Below are 9,635 nucleotides of genomic sequence, written 5' to 3' on the forward strand. Positions count from 1 at the left end.
ATTTTTATATAATATGGCATGCGGAATTCTTACTCAAGCTTTTTATTGGTTAACACATGTTTTATGCTTATACTGTAGTAAATGTGTTTTTAATATGATTTTGCACGTTACCCATGATTGGCTGTAAAAATGCACCTACAGGTGTTTCTCTAAACCAGAGTTTCCCAACCCTGTTCCTGAAGGCACACCAACAGTACACATTTTTATTCTCTCCCTAATCAAACACACCTGAATCAACTCATCAGAACATTGGAAGAGACTCCAAAACCTGAAGTTAATGCGTCAGATGAGGGAGACATCCAAAACATGAACTGTCGGTGTGCCTCCAGGAACAGGGTTGGGAAACACTGCTCTAAACACTGGTCAGATTTTCTCCGGATCAAATTTTATTTAATTTACATTAATCTTGTCTAAAAAAAATTATTAGACCAGTCTAGTTTTGTCTGGAATGCGTCCTGGACCACCTTCTGAAGCGTTTGAGTGATCAGATTAAAATCAGATCAGAATAAAACAAATGAAGTGACCAGTTGTAAACGGCCTCAAAAACACAAACGTGGTGGGATTAGCGCCTTTTGCTGTGAAGTGCCAGCTGATGGCACAGTTTAGCTCCAACCCTGCTCCAACACATTTACCTGTAGGTTTTAAACAAGCCTGAAAGACTCAATTAGTTTAATCAGGTGTGTTTACTTAGGGTTGGAACTAGAGCTGCGGCCCTCCAGGAAGTTTGACAGCTGTGGCCTAACAGTATAGGGGACAGATTCTCATCTGTTAGGAAGTAAGTAACTGTAGTTTGTCGATATGAAAATAGAGACAGTTATCAGGAACAACAATATGCTCTCTTTATTTCAGCTTGCACGTGCTCGGCTGCTCATAACATTACCAACTTGTACATAACCCGGATAGAGAAATTGCGTGTTCATCAGGGGTACAGGAAAGACCATATATGAACATAGCATCTACAGTAACGTTAGCCTTACGTTGTTTGGCAGTCTTTTTGAACATATGTTCAATATTTTGCAGCAATGACGCTGCTGCATGCCTTCTCTTCTGTCTCTCTTGCTCAACCCATAGCATTACCCAGTATGAATGAGGATGTCGCATTAAAGATTCAAACGTTACTGCTCAGTGGGTTATGTCAGATGAAACGTCTCACATTATTGTGGCTTTGAGGCTCCATAGTATACAAATTTCTGGCCATCGTTATTTAAAATAAACTATATTATAAAATAATTTTATTATAATATACAATCAGTTATTGAAGTCATTGATCTAATGGTTGCGAGACCTAGAAACTGGTCAGGAAATTCCAATATTTTATATTTTTGGACCAGTACTCTGTAACCCAGGTCTAAATTAGATAAATATATTTTAAGAAATTAAGGATTAAAACTTACATATTAGATAAAATTGAAGGTTTTATTTGTTTAAAATGTTTTATTTTAATTTGTATACATTTTAAAACACTACAGTAAACGTTCTCAGAGATAAAACTTGGACTGGTTTTTGTACTTGGTATTGACCAAATTAACTTAGAGAGTGTTATTGTTCCATCACTGCTATCTTACTACAACAGACGAGGACATGCCTACTTTTAGAACAGAGTAGATCAGTTTATTAGGTAAAGAAAGAAGCAAATAAAAACAACATAATAGATATCCATACGCTGGGCTTCAGTGACGGAGTCTCAGTGGAATGTCCACAACTGAAGTGCTGTTATTAACATTTTAATCTAATCCAGTGATTCCTAAATTCATCGTCAATGTGTCTGTGATTCTTCAGAAATCATTCTAATACATTCAGAATATATTTATAATTATTTTTTCGGGGTTTTTCACCTTTATATGAAAGGACAGTAGAGATTATTGACAGGAAAGCATGGGGAGCAGAGGGAGGGGAAGGATCGGCATAGGACCACGAGGCGGAATCGAACTCAGGTCGCCGTGAGCACCGGAGTGTATGTGTCGACCCGCTAACCACTACACCACTGGCGCCAACACATTCAGAATATATTTAACTGCTCAATCATTACTTTAATTGCAATTACAATGCTGAAATTGTCACATTATCACATACATTTACATTCAGTCATTTAGTGGACACTTTTGTCCGATGTGACTTACACATGACTTCTGTCATACATTAAACATACATTGCTTTTACAGTGCTTGGACCCATAAACAGATACTCTCAGACATGACTTTATTCCAATTAAGTTTTAGACAAAAAAATGTGATTGAGACGATTTTATTTAACTGTGTGTCATTTTACTTTTTCAGCTTCATATTGGCAGAAGGTAATATTTTGAAGCACGTCAGGACTCGGTGGTCAATCAGAGGCCTAGACATGTCCCATCGGGTCAAACTAATTATTTTTCAGTTAGCTATTTATGTGTTGAGTAGCCAAGAAATTTCTTTTGCCACCAATCTGCTGACAATGTTTGTACACAATGACATCTTTTAAGCTGTTCTTTATCGTTCCTGCAGTAAGTTAATTAAACTATTTGCAAGAAAACTACGTGTAGTTAACAATTCATCAGCAATGGTTGCTTTTTGCTATTCTGTGCTCTGCAAATCTTCAGATTCACGAGTTCACACTTGCAATAGTTTCAGAATAAAGTGTATTTGGCGTGCTGTCCGGGGAGAGGGCTCTGACCTCGGGGAGACACCCAAACTCGAGTTATTTCCCAAATTCGAGCGAAGTATCTAGCCCGGCCCCAGAACGCTCCCCCTGGGATTGTAATGCTTAAGAGGTGAGGTGACGGGGTGGTGGAGGGATGCTAACGTAGTAAGATGCTACAGGTAAGACAGCTGTGGTATATATAGGGGTTTGGTCATGAACTGATTGGATAATAGAATAATTGTCAATGACGTATTTGGTACTGAAACTTCTGCGCGTGCTCCCCCCCAAATTTGTTTATAAAACATCACTTAAAAATGCATGACATAACACAGACTAGTCTGCCAATGTTTTCATGAGGTTTGCTTGTTTACACTGTGGTACAGTAAGCACACTTGTATTGTACCACAAAGAAAACAGCCTGGATAGCATAAAAAGGAGGTTAAACATAGGCGGAGTGTGTAAGGCTGGGGAAGGCTTAGCCTCCCCCTGGTCAGAGACCACGGAGATAGCAGCAAAGAAAAAAAACTGCATTGAAAACATGTAACGGGTGTAAGGAGGAATATGGATGTAATTTAATGATAATGATTAACAGAATACTTTAGTTATTGTAAGTTTGTCAATCAAATTCAAAGTCCCCCTCGGCACAGAAATGGAACTGTCCAACTTTGCACTGATGAGCGCTGTTTATTACTGGAGTTCGCAGCAGCTCTGAAAACAAAACAGAAAGTGCTGACCTGCGGGCTTTTCTGATTTGCTTGTCAAGGATGTAAGAAATAGGTATAATAACATATTATTCTGGTCTAACTTGTTTTCAGTATTAAATTAAATGCCTTATTTTGGTTGTTTCATTGTAACGTAGTCTAGCCTACTGTAGTAATCTTGTTTTGCATTTTAATTCTGCTGTGTTTTCTACAGGGGTGATGGGAAGTCAAGATTTTTAATTATGTTTTATATTTGTATTTTGAATAATATGAATCTAGTTTAAACAAACAATTACTCACGCTAGCTAATGGCTACTGGATCACCTTTACTCTGCAATGGTTGCCTCTAATTTATTAGAGCCTATACGTTTACCACAGCCCGTGATAACGCAAATAAACAGCTAGTTTATATTGTCATATTTTCATTGTCTTTTCATTCTGGTGTCTAGCTTAATAAAGAAAAATAAATTCAGTATCTTAATCACAGTTTAAAAATGCTTATTTTTATATATTTATTGCTGAATTACAAGTTCAGTTTTCCATTGGCCTCGTGGCAAAGAGAATGATTTTGGATTCTTGTCACTTGTTAAATCAATTACTATATTAACAAAGATCATAAATATAAGAAACACGCTATTACACAATTATAGTTTAAGAGGCCACCCTATTTAGGTCCACTCATTTGAAAACTTCTGGCCCCTGGCTGCATAACGAAAATGACTTTAATAATGAAATGAATCTAATAAAATCATTTAATGTGCGTGTTGAATATAAGACGTTTGTTGATTGGCAATGCTTTTGTGGAAACCTTTTCTTGGTCGGTCGAAATCTTTTTAAATGCATTAAAGGGCAGCGCATATCTTAACCTTACCCTGAAAAAAAATCATGTCTGCAAAACTGTTGCAAACAATTTAGTTGTTGAATTTAAACAAATTAAATTTAATAATGTTCAACTTAATTTGTTTGTTATATATACTATATTTATTATATATATAAATAAATTGTTTAAAACCCCTTGACGTAAAAAAAAATTAGTAAATCATCTTTGAATCATTTTTTTTCAGTGTACCCTGGAGTTTGTTCACCCTCCGCCTATGAGGATAAATATGCTATGGTATAAACAACCATTTCATATGCAAATTGAATTCAACCATATATATATATATATATATATATATATAAATTTCAACTTATCCTATTTCTAAATAACAACTGAACGTAACAGTTTGAACTGTGCTGTTAATTGTAGCCTTTAATTTTAATGTGCAGTAATAGGGCTCCTGATGTGAGCACCAGATCATTGCAAATGTTAAAATATTGTACTGGTCTTTTTTATACATATGGGTAACTCCTTATTCAGTAATTAATCCAGAAAACCATTGAAAATGTTTTTATATTATATAAAAAACTGTGTTTATTTCAATATTGAATATTAGTTTAATATTTTCACCATGCGTTTTGAAGATGCAAGTCTGTACAACAAAATCTTTTTATTATTTACAAATTGGACACCACATGCCAAAGAAAGTTTTAGTTTTTACGAGTGTTCAGGTTGTTTGTACTTTGAGCGGTTACTGTAACGAGGATTTTGAATATGTACATGCTTAGGTAATGTATATGTAACCCACCTATCAAGTTGATTTAACTGAAAAAGGGGAAAACTATCTACTGGGTCTGAGCTTTCCAAATTATATATGAAATTGCAACACAATTTACTTGGAATCTCGGGTTCGGGATATCTTACACCCACAAAACAAGATATTTATAAATGGTGTGGCTAAATTTGCATATTACTCATATTATAATCTCCACCTGCTCAAATAAAAATAAATACCCATACACAAAATACTTTTGAGTTTGCTGTATTGCAATGTTCTGTTCCGTATCTGAACTGCTTTTCAGCCCTGATGAAAATGTACTCAGGTATTCAAAACAAACAAAAATAAATAAAATATGATATGGTGTTCACAGCAATTAAGCTCTTTTTGAGAAAAAAACTAAACAAATCAAACTATACAGGAGGAGGAAATACAGTTTTAACAGTCTAAATGTCCCAATTTCAATATGGAAAAACTTCAAAGTCTTGAATGTAATGTAAAACGTAGTTCAATGCATGTGAATCAGTGTATGTGTTCCTACGAAAATCCTCGACGATTGAATGATGACATGCGTCCATCTAAAATGGCAGGAATCCTCAGAGTGAATGCAACGAGTCTCTCCCCTTGCCTGCACGGGTCCAATGCGGCCGCGGTGCGATGGAACAGTCCAGTATCAGTAACCTAATGCAGCAAAACAATTTGGGACATGAATTTTATGAAGAATTGGCAGGATGGATTAAGTTAAAAGACAGCCAAAACGTGTCTTTCCTGTCTTCACCACAAGATGGCGTGCAAGTGACGTCAGTCACCCTTGACCTCAATTCCGGTATTTAGAAATTAACTTCTAAATATAAAAATATACATCTATAATTTATTTTACATGGCCAAATGTTGTGCATCAAGTAAGGTAAGTAAATATAATATATAAATACATATATTCTAACAAATAATGAAATCAGAAACTCTCAATTACATATCAAAATAAAACAATAGTTAATACTCAATTATTTGAGTGGGTTACATATACAGATTCATACCATTGCCTCACGAAAACCTTTTAACTATTCATGGAAAAATATTGTCAGATTGGTCAATAGTCAGAATAAATGTCGAAGCCGCGTCTAAGTTTCGGTTTCACTTTAAACATCCACAAGATGTTTGCTTCCGTTACTTCAACTATATCAGAATTACACCATGCTTGTTTAATTACACTTTCTTCACCACTCTATCCTACGTTTAGTGTTTATACCCGTGAAAACAAAAAGTAAAACAAATAAATAAATAAATAAAATGCTGCGCCTCAACCGAAGTTATGAGGCTCCACAGCGCGCCGTGCGCGTGCACCCGACTGGAGGAAGAGTCTGAGAGGAGCACGAGCAAACGGCGGTGGGGAAATAAGCCGCAATGGGTAAGCAATAAATCAGTGCATAAAGTAGACGATATAGGCTAAAATATTACTGTGATATCAGTGTATAGCAAGTAGGATACTGCTCGATGTAGTTTTTAACTTGGCTGTGTGGAAGGAAAAGAGTCCCTTATATTCCTCTTTTGTAAGTCGCTTTGAATAAAACCATCTGTTAAATGAAAGTACATTAAGAATAAGCAATTTACATGAAGTGGATTTAATTAATTAAAAATGTATTAAATATTTTGAGGGGAAAATATACACTGTAAAAATATCTGTTAAGTTAACATTTGCCTTATTTTGTTTATTTCTGGTTGTGAATTGCGTTATAGGATGTTGTTGATCTCTGTTCTGTCCACTTTCGACGTTGACAATTCAACTCTACAGTTTAACAAAATGACTTTTATTGACATTTTAGTAGTTTGAAGTAATATAAGAAATAACATCTAGAGAAATAAATCTGTTAATATCAGAAAATATCCTGCAGTTTATTACAAAGGTTTTGTAGTGTAATATACAACAACCCAGACACTATAGCACTGCAGACTATCACACGTGCAGGAAAGTCACGTTTAACAACTTTTTACAGTTAAAAGTTGTTGGAGGAGAAAAATCAAGATCTCTAAAGGATAAATAAATGAGGGAGGAAAAATTAATCTCAAAATACAGAAAACGGCAAATTTATGGATAATTTACAGTGGAGTCTTTGTTCTTAGGAAACTTGAATTTCTTACGAAAAATACAACCCCAAATCAAAAAAACATTGAGACAGAATGGAAAATGCAAATAAAAAAAATTAAGTAGTGATTTCTAAATTTACTTTCACTTTCACTTCATAGCAGACAATACAACAAACATTAGAAATGAGTAATCAAGCATGAGTTTTTATTTGGATTGGAGGCATCATATTATATATTTGTATTTTACTTGAAGACAGACGACATAAGCTTCTCAGTTCTAAGGAGATAACATGTTTCAGTGTCTGTATTAAAAATCTAAAGTTATTGTGATTTATATTTCTGTAATGTGGAAAAACGGTGTATGTCTAGTTAGTGTGGAATAAGAGTATAACTCCAATTCATCACATTAATCCACTAAAAATCTGATTCCTTTATCTAAGTTTTAATACAGTAATAGAAACTTAAGGTTAATATGAAGCATTTCTTTCAAGTGTATTACTATTATTATTATTATAAAACAGAAAATACTGTATGAACAATGTACAATACATAGACTTTCTTACAGTACAAACTATAACAATCAATTATTAATAATAAATAAATAAATACAACAATAAATACATGCAATGCAGACATACATCATCGCTAAATATTGTTGTTTATATAGAAAAGCTGGTCCAGCGCACCCGTGTATACTACTACAAACTGTTCTTGCGCTCTGCCATTTCACGATACAAATAAATATATAAATAAAAAACATTGCTTGCTGTAGTTTCCATAGGACTGGTGGGAAATATACATTGATACGGCTTTATTATATATGGTTTGTGGTTTATTTTGATAGGTTAACTGTTTTTGTGCTGTTTAGCGCTCATCAGCGCGTTCAGAGAGAGAGAGAGAGAGAGATCACTTCACATATGTGGTTTTTTCCCTGCTTTTTGTTCTCCTCTCCAATTCAAATAAGATTGCTCAGCATCCCTCAAAGCCTTCCTTATTGTCATTCCAATTGTTCATGTCAGCTCTTTTTTTTGCCAAGCATTTGCGTTTTAATGTTTAAAGCCGACATGACAGCAAACGGCATCTCAATTCCCCTTGATGGACATAAACAGTTTTTCTACGTGACGCTATTTTGATGTTTAAAATGCAGACTATTGGTCAGGCAAAAAATATCTCCAAACTGTTTCTGTATACCAAGTTCACACATCCAATTAATGTTGCATGGTTATCTAATTATTTATATATTTTTTGTTTACTTTCTTTGGATTTTTTTTCTGAAGCACACACTCATTTAATGTGTTCCTCGTGATTTTTATTGCTTTTTCCCTCAAATTAAACACATTCCAAATTTGGCTCTTGCAGCACATTTCCAAAGAAGTTGTATCAGTGAAGTATTTACCACTGATGTTCCTTTTCACAACACATACAAGAGGTTTAGGGACTGAAGACAGCAAGTGCTGAAGTGTTTCTGGTGTAACTTTGTCCTATTCTTCCTGCACGCAAGTCTTAGGTGGGCTACAGTCTTTGTTGCCACATTAAACACTTCAAAATGCCACACATTCTCTATTGGTGTCACCAGCTCGGTCCCAGTCATTCCCCTCACTGGCCAGCAGAGGTCTCTCTCACCAGACTTTTAGCACTACATCCCCCAGAAGCCCCGTATCTGTCACTGATTGAGCTACACCTGACTCTCATCACACACACACCCATATAAGCAGCACACACGCTCACTTCATTGCGAAGTCTTGTTTGCCCAGTCAACATTACCGAGCGTTATTCCCCTGTACTCTGTTTGATCTCCTGTTGCTGACCCGGACTGCTCTCGACCTTGATTTCCTCGCTGCCTGTCTCGACCCTCTGCCTGCCTCTCCGTTATCAGCCTTGATCCATGCCTGTCTCCCTGACCAACGAATGTTTACTGCCTGCCTTTCGACTTATGCCTGTTATTTATGTGAGTGTCTCAAACAGCACTTGTTGGTTGTTTCTGATTCAACTGTGTTTAATAAATACACTGCAGATGGATCCCTCTGTGTCAGCCTCCCCGTTACAATTGGAGACAGGTCGGGGCTGCAGGCAGGCCAGTCAAGTATCTGTATCCTCTTCCTCCGCAGCCTGGAATCTGTAATGTGTGCAGAATGTGGTTTTGCATTGTCTTGTTGAAATATTCATGGGTGTCCCTGGAAAAGAAGGCAGCATATTGTGCTCCAAAATCTTGTGCTTTTCAGGTGCATCACAGAAGTGCAGGTACACAGCCTCCATTTCTCCCCAAAAATACCTGAAATACTGTTTCATCTGACCACAGTACACGTTTCCACTGTGTAATTGTCCATCCCAGAAGTTGAAGCCACTTTTGGACACTGTTAACATAGGGCTTCCTTTTGGCACAGTAGAGTTTTCACTAGCATTTGTGCATGTAACTACATATTGTGGTACTTGACAAAGGTTTGCTATAGTCCTGAGCCCATGTGGTGATCTGGCTTACAGATGAATGAGGATTCTTGATGCAGAGCTGCCTGAGGGATCGGTGATCACGATTGTTCAGCTTAGGCTTGTGCTCTTGTCCTTTATGCACTGAAGTTCCTCCAGATTCCTTCAATCTTTTAATAAAGTTCTGCACTGTTAAAGGTGAAATATC

This window comes from Danio aesculapii, chromosome 3 (genome assembly GCF_903798145.1).
Source record: "Danio aesculapii chromosome 3, fDanAes4.1, whole genome shotgun sequence".
In the NCBI taxonomy this organism is placed as follows: domain Eukaryota; kingdom Metazoa; phylum Chordata; class Actinopteri; order Cypriniformes; family Danionidae; genus Danio; species Danio aesculapii.